The sequence below is a fragment of the Plectrocnemia conspersa genome, unplaced genomic scaffold (genome assembly GCF_051122295.1).
Source record: "Plectrocnemia conspersa isolate PC_06_02 unplaced genomic scaffold, ASM5112229v1 ptg000013l, whole genome shotgun sequence".
NCBI classification, from domain to species: domain Eukaryota; kingdom Metazoa; phylum Arthropoda; class Insecta; order Trichoptera; family Polycentropodidae; genus Plectrocnemia; species Plectrocnemia conspersa.
This window is the reverse complement of record NW_028277177.1, coordinates 17,660,119-17,674,280: the sequence shown is the minus strand read 5'-3', so window position 1 is coordinate 17,674,280 and position 14,162 is coordinate 17,660,119. Positions and strand designations below refer to the sequence as shown.

Below are 14,162 nucleotides of genomic sequence, written 5' to 3'. Positions count from 1 at the left end.
ACGATAAAGACGAAACGTCGTATCAATAAAGTGCGCCGCAGACTCATAAATTAAATCTCTAGCTGTAAATAATAACGCTATCGACGTCCGTCAATCGTTACGGTGAAGTAATCGAGGATGTTTTGCTACTTCGGCGATGTAAGGACGATTATAGGAAAAGGTGGAGGAGTACGCTGGTTGTGGATGATGGTTACCCATGAAATCATTATTATTAACCGAAGAGAAATAGGTTTAAATGTATCATTTAATATACAATGTTAAGCTCTGAGATATTCAGTATTGGTTTATATATGTTACTGATAAATAGTTTATGTATGTTAAAATAAATGACAGATAAACGATTACCGGACATGTAACTTATAGCTGGATATTATTTTATATAATGCATAGTGACTTTTTTTAACATTGAAGCTTTATTTATGCTATTGTACATAAAATACATTTTTCTTATACTATACATCTATAAAAAAAACAGGATAATAGACCATAAAATAAAAACGTTCATTACTTAGTTTTGTTTAGTTGTTTTATGTTCTTGATTTTTGTTAGTTAATGAGAGTAAATATATATATTATACTTATTTTTTTCCTCCTAAAATTATTATTTATTATAATATTTATTTTATTAGTACATTTAAAACAAATATATTAAAAATGGTTTAATATATAATATAAATATAACTATACTATTTAAATTTTTAATTTAATACTGTTGCCATTGATTAAGATTTCTCAGTTTCTTTAACTTTAATAGATAAATATCAATATAAATACCAGATTGAATCACACGTGCTTAATAATTTTGATAAAAAATTAAGTAAATGAATAAAAATTCCGTCTGATAAAAGCCGCAAGAATACGGAAAATTTCTACATAAAAAATTAAATAAAAAAGTTTTATTTTAATTTTTATTTAATTAATATTATATTTGAAAAATTTGCATTTAAATTTTTTCTAGGAAGTTTTTACTAAAGCTACATTTTTAATTTTTGTAAGTTGCCGTTTTAAAATAAGATGACGAATCAGACTCGCTAACAAAATTAGTAACGAATTTAGTCAAGATAATAGTAAGTTATAATGTTAATATGATAAAACTACGATAGTTAAAAAAAGTGCTAAATTTTACTTTTTAAAGAAATAAATACATATAGACTATTATGTGATAAATTATGTTTTCTCGTTTTTATTAGCAAAATATTTAATACAGTATCTTTTTAAAGAAAATTAAGGATAAAATATTATTTTTTTATTAATATCACGTGATATATAATATTGTGTGAAGTTTTTCTTCAGGTTCTCGATTTTTTAAGCAATTTTAATTTTATAAAAAAAAAGTTTTTTTTTTTATAAAATTCTCTCATTTGTTATGGTAGTACGTATTTATTGTAATTAATTCTGTAATATATTTCTGTAAGTAGTTTTTTGCTAACTAGTATACTAAGATGAAATTATCGATTGATATTGATACTGTTATGAGTTATAATACTGTAAAAACTGTAAGTGTTTTTTATTTGGCTCATTTTATTTAAATTAATAATACAATATATAATATTTTATAAGCCATATACTATATAAAAAATCGATTATCTTTCGTATAATTGTGATTAAAAAGTAGGTTAATAAAAAAAAATGTAGTCTAATTTATTCATAGCGTAACATTTAGCAGTAAAATAATAAAAAATATTTAATTTTTCTTAATAAAATGGGTATTTTATTAAGAAAAATATATACATACATATGTATATCGCAATAAAAAAAAACAATTCATAAAAATAATTTTTGACAATTTTATTAGCAAAATTATTCAAGAAAGTTTTAAAAAGCATAAATATATCTAAAAAGCAAAAAAATATAGGAAAACACTTACTCAGAATAGCTTATATCTGTAGCAAAAAATTCACAGTAGTGTTTAATTCGACCAATTTTGTTTTCAATATCTTCATAAAAAATAGTTGTTTGATCTTGGGTTTAAGAAAGACAAATAATTGAGGCTGTTGCATTCTAGGACCATAATTATTTTAAGACGTTAATTTAAATTTATAGATAAATAACTATTTTTATAATTTTAATTATATTTTTGTGTATTTTGTCAAAATCTGGCATATATTGTAATATAAAAAATAAATAATTGATACTGTCGAAATCAGCTTATAAATATATAAATTATGTTATCTTATCTTTGTGGCGAAACTATTGTTGTAGTGCTTTAGAACAACTTATTTTGAAATAATATTGGTGTTAAGTCTATATAAAAATTCGGCAACTAAACTCTAGTTCATTAAATCCATGTCTATGTTTCAAAGTCGTAAAAAATAAAATTTTATTTAGTGTTTCCCTAAATTTCTATATGAAAAAATACTAAATCTAATTTGTACACCGAACAAAAAAGTGTTTTTAGTGATAGAGCGACTTGTGGATCACCTCTTATAAGGGGTACAAAAAAATCTAAGCTCTTAAGCTGAGCGATGATTAAAATTTAATTTCCAAATACAGGTCAACGTAATTGGACTGTCGGCTATAGTAATTTGTCGCCCAAGATCGATTTCAAAATTGATCTCTCCATAAAAAGTCTCCCAGTTTCTCGGTACCGAACTCTCTCTTAATTTGAGCTTGATTGTGGTTCGCTTGCGCCAAATCGCCCCATTGAATAGCAAAATGGCGAATCGACACATAATAGAGTATTTTGCCACCAGATAGTGTCCGACGACACGGGCCGGTCGCGCCATACATGGCTGCGTCGCTTTATTATTTCCCATCGCTGGCATGATAATCCGGCCGCTGAAAGTGGAGATTTATGCACATGAACAATCCTGACATTCCCAGCTCGACGTTTGCATGCCCGGAACGCCGTTCCGGAACGCGAAAAAGGCGGCGATTGCGTCATCGATGTGCTTAAAACTCCAAGCGCACTATGTATTATATGTTATAGGGATATTTAAATTTATTTACACTGAGAATAATGATTAGATAAATAAATTAGCCTTATTATGATTTTGTTTAATCAATCTTAATATTCTAAAACGTGTAGTGCTTTTATTTTATTATTTATTAATTACAGGTATGCATAATATATTGGTGTAAGTATTATTTCAAAATATTTTTTACTCGCAGAAATATGGTCACACAAAAATTTTAATCAAATTTAAGAGATCGCACCCAATTTATCACAACGAAGAGGCTATTTACATTAAGCTCATAAATATTTTGTCAATAAATCTTCCGAATGCGGACACTTTTAATTAACCGCGTTATTTTAAAACAAGAAAATTGATCCGCCAAATTCGGCTATATTGCGGTTATTTATTTTTTATTCGGTTGCTTGAACGTAATTCGCAGGTTTAACTATAGAGAGAGTGTCCAAAGTGAAATCGACTAATTTATCATCGTGTATGCATGGCAAATATAAATAATACACGTGTATGTGTTTTATATTCACATAAATTACGTAATTATAGCAGTCCTTTGTGCAAAACATCCCGACTCCTGTGGGAGGTCTACTTGAATAAGCTCTCTCCTATTCAAACGTAGCCTTTTGTACACCCAAATATGTACGAGTGCTTGATTCAATTGAAATTGCTCACTGCAATTTAGTTCTTGTTTAACATGTTTGCGGAAAACATCGTGATATTTTTTAAAAGGATAATCTACATTTGTTTTAATACGTATTAATAATAAACATAAATATGGTTTAGAATATAGTAATTTTCGTCGCAAAGTACTTTTTTTATAGATATTTTTGATAAAATATTTAACAACAATTTTGTTTTAAACTGACTTTGTCAAAGTCAATCGCTTTTCGTCCTAATGATTTTACAGATTTACATGACTAGTTTTTTTATGGGGCGAGGTCTGAAAAATATGGTCGATAATTCATCTTTTTACAATCAAACTCTATTAACTTATATAAAATGTTATCTTTGTAATATATAGTCGCGTGTTGCTACTTATTATAAATCTAAGTGCCTGATTAAATGGATGGATTGTATTTTTCTGTCAATTATTAAAGCGTTATTCAGTTCAACAGTTGTATGGAATAATTCTTCTATCAGCTTTACTTATCTTTAATTAGGAGGTTTATCTTTAAGGCAGATTAAAGCTTTTTAAACCATCGCATTAGAGAGAACCCATTTATATAAACTTTACCTTACTTTCCAGTCATTGAAATTTCACAGAAAAACATGCCGAATATGTATTTTAAATAAATAGTATTTATTTAAATTTATCGAATCTGGCACTGTAACTGAAAATACTGCGATTATCAGCAAATAAAACAAGGTGTAAAACTTGGAATAAGCAATACTTATTACAAGATTGAATAGAAAATGTGTTTTTTTTTACATAAAATAAGTTTGTTAAAAGTGTTTTTAGCAAGTGTAATGATAAAAAAGTTAAAAGTATTAAAAATCATTTAGGATATTTATTAAAGAATTTATGTCGTTGAAATGAAAAATATTTTTACACCATAATCTTCTAAATATTTTGCAAATATTTGTATTAATAATATATTTAAAAGAAATTACATATGTGTATATTAGAGTCTCCAATTCGAGTAATCGAGTACTTAATACTCGAGTATTTTTGTCTATTTTTCTAGTACTTGATAATCGAGTATTTTTAAAATTACTCGATTAATACTCGAAATTAAAAAATTTTGAAATATTTCAGAAACAAAAATAGCTTTAACTCGGTCCGGTAAAGGTTAACGTCTTGGTTTTATTTGGCGTTTATGCCTGAAGTCCCGAGTTAGAGCGGTTACTATCAGGAATAATTTTTTTATAGTTCCATAGTTGCATAGTTCCGGTCGTCGGCTATGTTAGTGGGTACGACGGAGAAATTTATTTTGTGTTTTCTGTTCGACAGTCTCGACTTATCTAATTTATGGCAATGAACAATAAGAAATATCAACAAAAAAAAATTTAGGTTTTATGACTATGCAGTTGTAGCGTAAAGTGCTGTAAATTGTGTATACTGATCCCTCAGCTTAAAATATAAATCAAAACAATTGTGTGTTTTAAAGGCATTTAAAGTAAAGTCAGTTCTTTGCGAACCGTTTAGCTCTAGAGTGAAAGGGATTCGCCCAAATACATCTTCGAAGGATATATATTTAAATTCTTCGCATTAATCATAAGGAGTAGAATATTGTATATTGTTAAGAAAAAAAATCTATTCAAGAAGAATTACAAAATGCTATTTTGTCAATAATCGAAGGAAATAAGAGAAAAGCAGAGAAGGGAATGAAAGAAGAGAACATAAAAAGAGAGTTAAAAAATTTTATATCTATAAAAAGCGAACAGATATAAATTAGAAGCCTTATCCAACGCGTTAATGACAATAAGACCAACATCAACAGCAACGGAAAGGGTTTTTTCCATAACGGGAACAATAAAACCAAAGGTTAGCAATAATATTAAATTCGAGACACTTTTTGCATTATTGTTTTTAAAAAGTATGTTCGTGAAGTTAAAATAATTGTAAAAATAAACATACTAAGTATTTTATTTATTTATTTATATGTGCACAAATTTGAATAATAGCTATTTTGGTACATTTGGTAAATACTCGAAAGTACTCGAGTACTCGAGTATTTTAAAATTTTAATATTCGATACTCGAGTAGTTGATGGTTCGAGTAATTGGAGACTCTAGTGTATATATCATATAATAGATAATCCAGTTTATTATAACTTAAAATCACTAATTAGTGAAAAACGCTGAGTGAATCTGTTAGTCGTGATTGGATTATTACTTTATCTTAATAGTTTTCAAGTTACTGTAAATCATTTATTATTATTTTTTAATATATCTCATTGTCAGCTAAATTTTATATCGCATTTTGCAGGAGAGATATTTTTTTTCTAAATTTAGGTTACAGTAGAACTTTTTAATTTTACATTGTCAAAACTTGGTTACGTGAGTATATTGCTATTAAATATACCTTGGTTTCTCAAACACTATTTGAGTTCGAGATACGAAATTATCATATTTAAATAAATAAAAATATAAATCTTAACCGATTTAGGATTGTATTGTAATAGTTACATGAAAAAATTACACAGAAGAAAATTACACAAAAATTAAACGTGTTCTAATTACACATTCAATAAATTTTCTATTAGAGTAATTTACCATTCTCTAGTAACATGCTTAACCTTTTAGTGTAAAATTTATTGCGTATATAACGGTTTTCATGTGTAATTTTATCGTGCGTAATTTTTGCTTTGTATTTTTATACCCTGTATTGTTTTCTGTGTAATTTTATCTTAACATATATTAAAATAGTTAGAATGTTGATTGATTCATTTTATGAAATTCTTTTTAAACGCAATTATATTTAAGTAGTTAATTACATTTTTTTGCTAATAAATATAATATATATAAAAAACGGTTTGTATATATCATAAATAGTTTAAAATATTAACATAAAATTATATTTTATGTTATTATTTTAAACTATACTATTACACAAATAGCACAAAATATTAATAAATTTATTATATATGTATGTATTATGTTCTGAATGTAATAATATATATAAATAAAATTAAGCAACAACTATTTAAATTTATTATTTGCATCGTATGCGTATCGTTGCTAATAAATCATGTAAAAGTCGTGCTCGTAGCATCGTAGCGTGTAATCGCTACGCAAAAGCTCCCTCTGTGAGCTTTCGTTTCCTCATGCGGTGCGCATGCGCCTTAGAAGCAAAGATACATTATAGCGCCATATATCTCGGTCAGTTCAGCTGCTGCGTAAATTTCGCCTTTTCAATTCATAAACACACCTCGGCCGACTCAAAGAGTTATTATTTATGAGTATCGAGTTAGACATGTGCCGGTTAAATCTGACCTCTACTATAATTCGATTTTAATAAAATATAACGCGAATAAACGATCCAATGAATTTTATTATTAAAAATACTTTTGTAATTTAATATTGATTAAAAGTTATTACGCAAAAATTTTATACTAACAATACGTATGTTTATATACACATAATATGAATTGATTTATTTCATTGTTTATAAACTTAGTTTGAATATAATTTAATTCGATTGTAGGTTGGGCAGATTGCAATCTTAAAGAGTTGCATTGTTGATTTTTTTCCATTAAATTCATCTGCATATATGCAAAAATGACTAACGCCTCCCATCATCGACGAATTGGTACACGAAAAAGATCCAAGATAACTACGTCGATGATGGATGGTGTTTGTGACATTTGAAGGCACCGACGCGACGTGACTTCAGATGACGCACGTTGATTTATCGAATTCGATTTTTAGGCGGACAGATCGAATTTTCGATAAATCACCATAATTTACTATGTATATTCGAGAATGTCGCGCTGATTTCTCTCGACCCCAAAGTGTGTATACAGGTATAACACAAACGACGAGGCTTTCACGTCAGCGCATAAGTAATTAAGTATATATATCTTCATAGTTGTCGAACGGTCCTCGGTAATAATTTAATCATTTGTACGTGCTCAAAGCGCGGCCGCAAAAAGTATAGTGATTTAAAATGTTAATCGGTGCACATTGTGTGCTTATAAAGAACTATATGTCAATTAAGAGAGTCATAAATCAGTTTGTGAGGAGTATCGGCATGTTTGGGTTGACTTTGTGCGACATGTATGTATTTATCGTATGTGTACAGTGCCGTTTCTGATTAAGGTTATAGATGAATTTCATTTTTTCATTATAGGTACATAATTTGTTCAAAAAGAACAGTTTCTAAAAATAGCTCGCACATTGATGGTTATATTTATTAGTCATATATTTGTAGAAAGATATTTTAGCACCACACTATTATGATTATTTAAAAAAAGTTTTTTGACACGATTACAATTTTTATGATTATAGAACACAGTAAAAAACATATTAAATTCATTTGAAACTAAATTATAGATTTTTTTTACAAAATTGCTGTTAATTTTAATTAAGCTTTCATCTGTAGGATATTTGTTCTAGTTCATTTTATATTTTTTGTGGCTGTTAAAGATGTGTAACAAATGTTTTACTTCACTGTAATAATACTTCACGAAAGATACATCTATTAATATAATAAACTGATACTGTGACAAACTTATTTATATATCTCAAGTTATGTGCTGAATAGATATGTAGTGCTTTTAGTTTATTTTATATACAACGATTTTAATAAGCAACATAGTTTCAATTCTAAGATTAGTTGTTTAAATCGATTATTAAAATTATACATGTTTAAAAAATATTTAAATTGCCCCATAATTTTATATATCTAGATCAAATTAATAAAAATCTAAAACTCTCTTGTAAAAAACATGTTTAAGAATAGATTTTTAATGCATATAGCTACATATTGTATTTACATATCACACTTACACAAACGATAAACAATGATATATGCTAATAAAAAAATAGCTATAGTAGTAGATTAGAAAAAATGATCATACCTGACAATTTCTGTAGCGATTTTTATTTTACAATATACTGTAGCGTGCAAAAAACATCTACGAATTATCTTATTTTGTGTTTAACTAAAGATATGTTTTAATAAAAAAATATAATCATACTCTATAAATATATTACGCATAAAAATTAAAATAAAAACCGATAAAATACAATGAAATTAAAATTAATTATAATATAGTAAAATTTAGTCATTCGTCATGGCGAACTTTTTAGTTCATTTCTATACATTTTTGTTTGCTCGTTGAGTTGTGCAATCATTTTTTTTCTTAATTATTACAGTTCTATTAAAGACTATTTCAGAAATAGTCTTGGAAGTTTTTTTACTCATATTTATCATGTTTATTTAATGACTATTCAAGGGACAGTTCAAGAATTTCTTTTTACATGTTTCTTTATATACTGAAATATTTTAATGAAGTATTTTTTTATTTATTTTTTAACCTCATCTTTACTGCATTAATAAAATTAATTTAATATAAGCATTACTGACTATTTTATTCTGATAAGAGCGTACGAAAATGTCCATGAAGTTGCAGTCTTAATTTTAACCTAAGTGCACCTTATCAGAACAATATAAATTTATTTAACTCTCATCAGAGAGTTAAATAAATTTATATTGTATTTTATCAATACAAAACCGTCTAGTAAAAAATATTTATATTTTATCAATACAAAACCGTCTAGCTTTCAATTGTAATGCTGTAATGATAATAAGATTTTTTTGGCGGCTATACAATTGCAGTCAAATGTAAGAGTGGTCCAAAATTATTTTTTCACAAAACGTTTCGCAAAAATTTACTGGTAAAATCTACGTCAGTTTTATGCATAACACGTAAGCATATTTATATTACCATACGGTCTTCACTAAGGACAGTTTTTTTACCTTGACCCGATTTATCGCACTCATTTGAAAAGCTTTAAAATATATTTGAGCTGATGATTGGTTATAACTGACGAACTGTAAAATTTGTCTTTGCAATAATTGATTAAAACACAATAACATCATTTTTTACTTTAACTAAATTGTAGACAATATGTCATTAAAATGTCTATAATTATTTTGATTAAAAAGACTGACAGTTAACTGCATAGCTTAAAAATGATATAGACCTATTCCATAATACTTTTTGCAAATTTCTAAGAAAATCAACCAGTGATCGAATATATCTGAAATTAATAATGATTTAGAGAAGTGTTGCGTAGATAGCAACACATAACTTTGAATAAATTCAATTTAAGAGCAATTTATAAAAGCAAAATCATTAAAATGACATAATTTTTTTAGGAGAAAATGGTCAAGCTTTAGACTATTTTTGTACTATAAATACAATTTATGTTTTGATACTTATTGAAAATTACGGTTCATCAATTTATAGACTCGTATTTTTAGAACGTTTAAAGCACTAATATTATTAAGCATTAAATGCTCTTTAATATTTTCAAGTAGAGACACTAAAAAATTATAAATTTATAAAATATATCTTCAGAAAGTTTTTGAATTGATAATTTACTATATCTGGATCGTATATATATATTTTTTATTTTCATCACATGTTAAAACAGTCTTAAATATACAATCATCTAATGTATACGCACGCATATATTGCCAATTAATTATACTTCGACACTTGTAACCCAATATGTGCCATAAATTTCAATTGCCAGCGTTCGGATGAATAAGTGTTGATTGGTAGAGGACCAACTAAAGCTGGGAGGATGAAGATCAATAAGGAGATCAAAACCGAGTATTTATTGCATCCTTTCATTGGATGTCCACAGCCGTACGATAGAGATATCCTCGTCTATTCGGATGTATTTATTGCGGTCATAAATATATGTATGTGTACAAACGAAACCGGACTCATTATAAATCAAACCGGCTATAGAATAACCGCTTGTGTATGAAAAGATGAAAAAAAAACGAAATATGCAACGTCTATTGAAATTTTATTATTATACGATTTAAAAAGAAAGCATACAAATTGGGCCAATAAATATCGTATGATAAGCTTTAAATACTTTGATATAGATAATAAAATAATTATTACGTATGCTTAAATCTAGAATCAATATCTAGACATTTATATTATTTACAACGTATATGTTACTAAAAATAAAATGTGCCACAAAGAAATTTATATATGTTTCAAATGAACAGAAATAAGCATTAAAATATAATACATCCATAGGTAAAATCAAATTAAGATATGTCCAAAATTAAAGTTCTATTAAAACGCATATTTGTATGTTATGATTTAATGACACAATAATGTGTTTTATATTTTACTTCATGTGGCATTTGATATTAATTACTTTTCATCAGTATATATAATATATTTATTACGCATACTAAATGGCAGTGAAGATAGATTTGTTAGTCTTAATTTCCATGGTAATTACTCAGCTTAACCATTAATTTTTATACACATACATAAATAAAACGGATGCCATAGTCAGTAAACATCCTGTAAATCGTGAGAATTGTTGTTAAGAAAATATTTACTAATATAACGCCTTTTAAATATATTTGCACTGTTTTTACGTGAACGATCTTGCGCGCGTATGAGCGACGATTAAGTCCTCGTTTAACGAGAATAATATAAATTCCACTCGTAAAATTTTACGATCTCCTAATTGTTGCAAAGGTATTTATTTTCTCGAGAGGGACATGGTGCACACCTTCCCGGTACATTGCGATTAAGATATCGAGAGACATGTTACACGGGAGCTTTTTTGTACGCAATGTGTGCATGATTCAAACGCGTAATGCATTCTTAGAATTTATTATGCTGTGTAATTAACGTACAAAGTAATAACATAATGGCAGCTTTAAACGTCGTGTAAAAAATATGATACAATAATTATTGAGCTTCACTATGTCGTGATTGTAATTGGACGAGAGCTTAAAGCTCTAGCAATTCCTTAACAAGCGTATCAATCGTACTCTTAATCTGTATTAAAAAAAATATTATTAAATATTGATTGTATATATGTTCAAGATTCAGATAATAAAATATATTTATCGACATTATGTAATACAGGAAATTATAATTAGAGTAAAGAGAGAAACGATAAATAAAAAAAATGTATCAGATTATTATCGTGCAAATGCCTATTGTTTCAGCCAATTTTATGGCTTTCCAGAAATTTTATTTTAATTTTAGTTTTCTTAGTATGTAGTCCATATATTTATTTCGTTACGTAGTTTTATATATTATAAAATTTTTTTCAAGACAGGTATATTACAAATAATTTGTATTTGATTCCTAATCCTGATATAATTAATAATTTGTAATAGTTTTTAATTATTTCTTTGATTCAGATAATTATAAACATAGAAACAGATCAGAAAATATGTATATGTGGCAATTTTAAAGTCATAAAATAATAATCGTATAAAAAAATAACATTTATTGCAGCGTTCATGTGAGAAGGCAAGACATAAAACCAATTGATTAGTTTACAAATAAGTTTTTTTTACTTTAGTACTAAAAAATTATAAATACTATCAAATATAAATTTGACGTTTTTTGGCAGGTATTTCAGGACCCTCTTGGTTTTGAGACTTGAGCCATGTCACCGATTGCAACTGTCTAGTTACGGCACTGGCTCTCAAAGTATTCGATTGTGTTTCCTCGACACGGCTTTTTGACTTGTGCTAGCGTAACACAGTGGGATATTTAAATTTGACAGGAATTTAACAAGGAGCCGAGAATTCTTGAGATTCTTACACCACACCACGAGCGAACTGCATTGCGGTTGTTCTCGGGTGACATTTGACAGGTGAAAACGTGCCCACCCACCTTTTGCGGATCGTGGGTTTAAAACGTCTGATGTTTAACATAACATTAGATTTTTGCTGCATCTCTTGTAAAATATATAACTGTACGAACGAAACAATTATTTTTACTAAATCTATACATATTTTAGATGTATAAATATATAAAATAATAATTTTACGTATACAAATATTTATTACAAATCTTACTTTTCCAGATTTTTTAATGCGTCATAATGACCTTTATACTAAAAATAGATTTAAATTCATACTCTTACATACATATACTATACATGCATATATACACACCCACTTTACCACACCTATTATTCATACGAAATGTTGAATCATAATAATAAATATAACTTAAAAATATGTAGTGCACACCTAAAAGAGATATGCACCATCCCACATATGTTTTTCTCTCATATATAACGCCGAAAACATTCTTGTGTTTGGCAAGCTCGTTAAGAAACTGGATGGCTTGTTTAATAGGGACTTTCTCAAGCGCTGACGTTCTGGCCGCGACGGTTAAGAATAAGGACGCGATCACGACTCTCTAGGGCCCGTAGCTGAAAAGTACCTAGCATCGATTTATTTATCCTTTAGTAAATTCAAATTGTGCTTTATTGATGCATTCTTGACATAGCGTATATACTCTACGCTGAGAATGCAATAAATTTTGTACCAACGCTCAAAGCAAAAACATGATTCGAACTCCCTTTTAATTTTCCTTGAATCCTTTGCTTTTATAGGATTTATCAACGAAGCTACATTTTAAGTCACTACAAATTGTTAAAGCGACAGGCGCTCCGCATAACAAGGTCGAGCATCCTTGACGCTTTATCGCAAACTTGTGTAAACAAAATATTTTTGCTCGAACAGCATTTTCTAAATATCAATAAAAGTATTCTTGCTCAAAATATTTTCACATAAATTGTAAGAGAATTCCTCGGATACAGATATATTAAGAATACATTAAAATAATGATTCTGCATTTGTGAAAATAATCTAAAAAAATTCATGTCTTCTACATATAATACATATTCTAAATTCTCAATTGAATGTATGTCGTTATAAATAAAAGAAATTTAATCCCTGCGGTACTCTTATATGAGTAAAATACTTGTGGAAGCGATGATTATCACAGTTAACATATTAATGACTGCTACTTAAGTAACTCGAGAAAAAGTTAACAAGATTGTTTAAAAAACTAAAGTTGCATAACTTTTGAAAAAGTAACGCATACCAATCTTTGTCGAATGCTTCCTGAAAATCTGTATAAACTATTGTAAATCGACTTGGATCTAATTTAGAATCTGGGGATTTGGTCACTGCCTTCAAAAGGTACAAGAGGTTAGTGGCCGTTGAATGACTCGAACGAAATCCGTGTTCTTGGTCTACTAGCACTTGACGACAGTACTTGTAGACATAGCTGTGATTAAACTACTTAGCAGGTTTCAAGGGTACGGGAGAATTAATGCAAAAAATATATTAAATATGTAATTGTTTTATTAATATCATAAAAAATAGTATTTAGTATAATAATAATTTCGTCGATTATTTTAACTAATATTTATAATATACTACTATATATTTCTGCTAATCATAAACTGGTTAATATGTCATTAAAGTATAAATGGATAATTAACTTATCAACTATGAATTACATAACTCATTTAAGTGAAACAATTTTTCGTGCGAACGCGCAACATACAGTGTTTTAATTGTTTAACTTCAGCTTCCATTTTTTTGATTCTCATCGTCACGATTTTTTAACTTCAATTTGTGGACCGACAATAGGGACCACCCACCTCGAGGCCCCGGCGTGGCCCACAATAAATCAATTATGAATTTAAAGCGAATGCACATATCGAAATAATATAACACGAGTAGTTTTAGTAGGAAGTGAAGAACGTGAGCTGGAAGCGGACG

General features: G+C 27.8%; 1 long non-coding RNA gene across 1 annotated transcript in view; it reads right to left on the bottom strand.

Annotated features, from left to right (window-relative positions):
• Positions 1–14,162, bottom strand: part of LOC148227447 (uncharacterized) — a 151,828-nt gene that overhangs the window by 18,413 nt on the left and 119,253 nt on the right. The gene's annotated exons all lie outside the window — the stretch shown is intronic.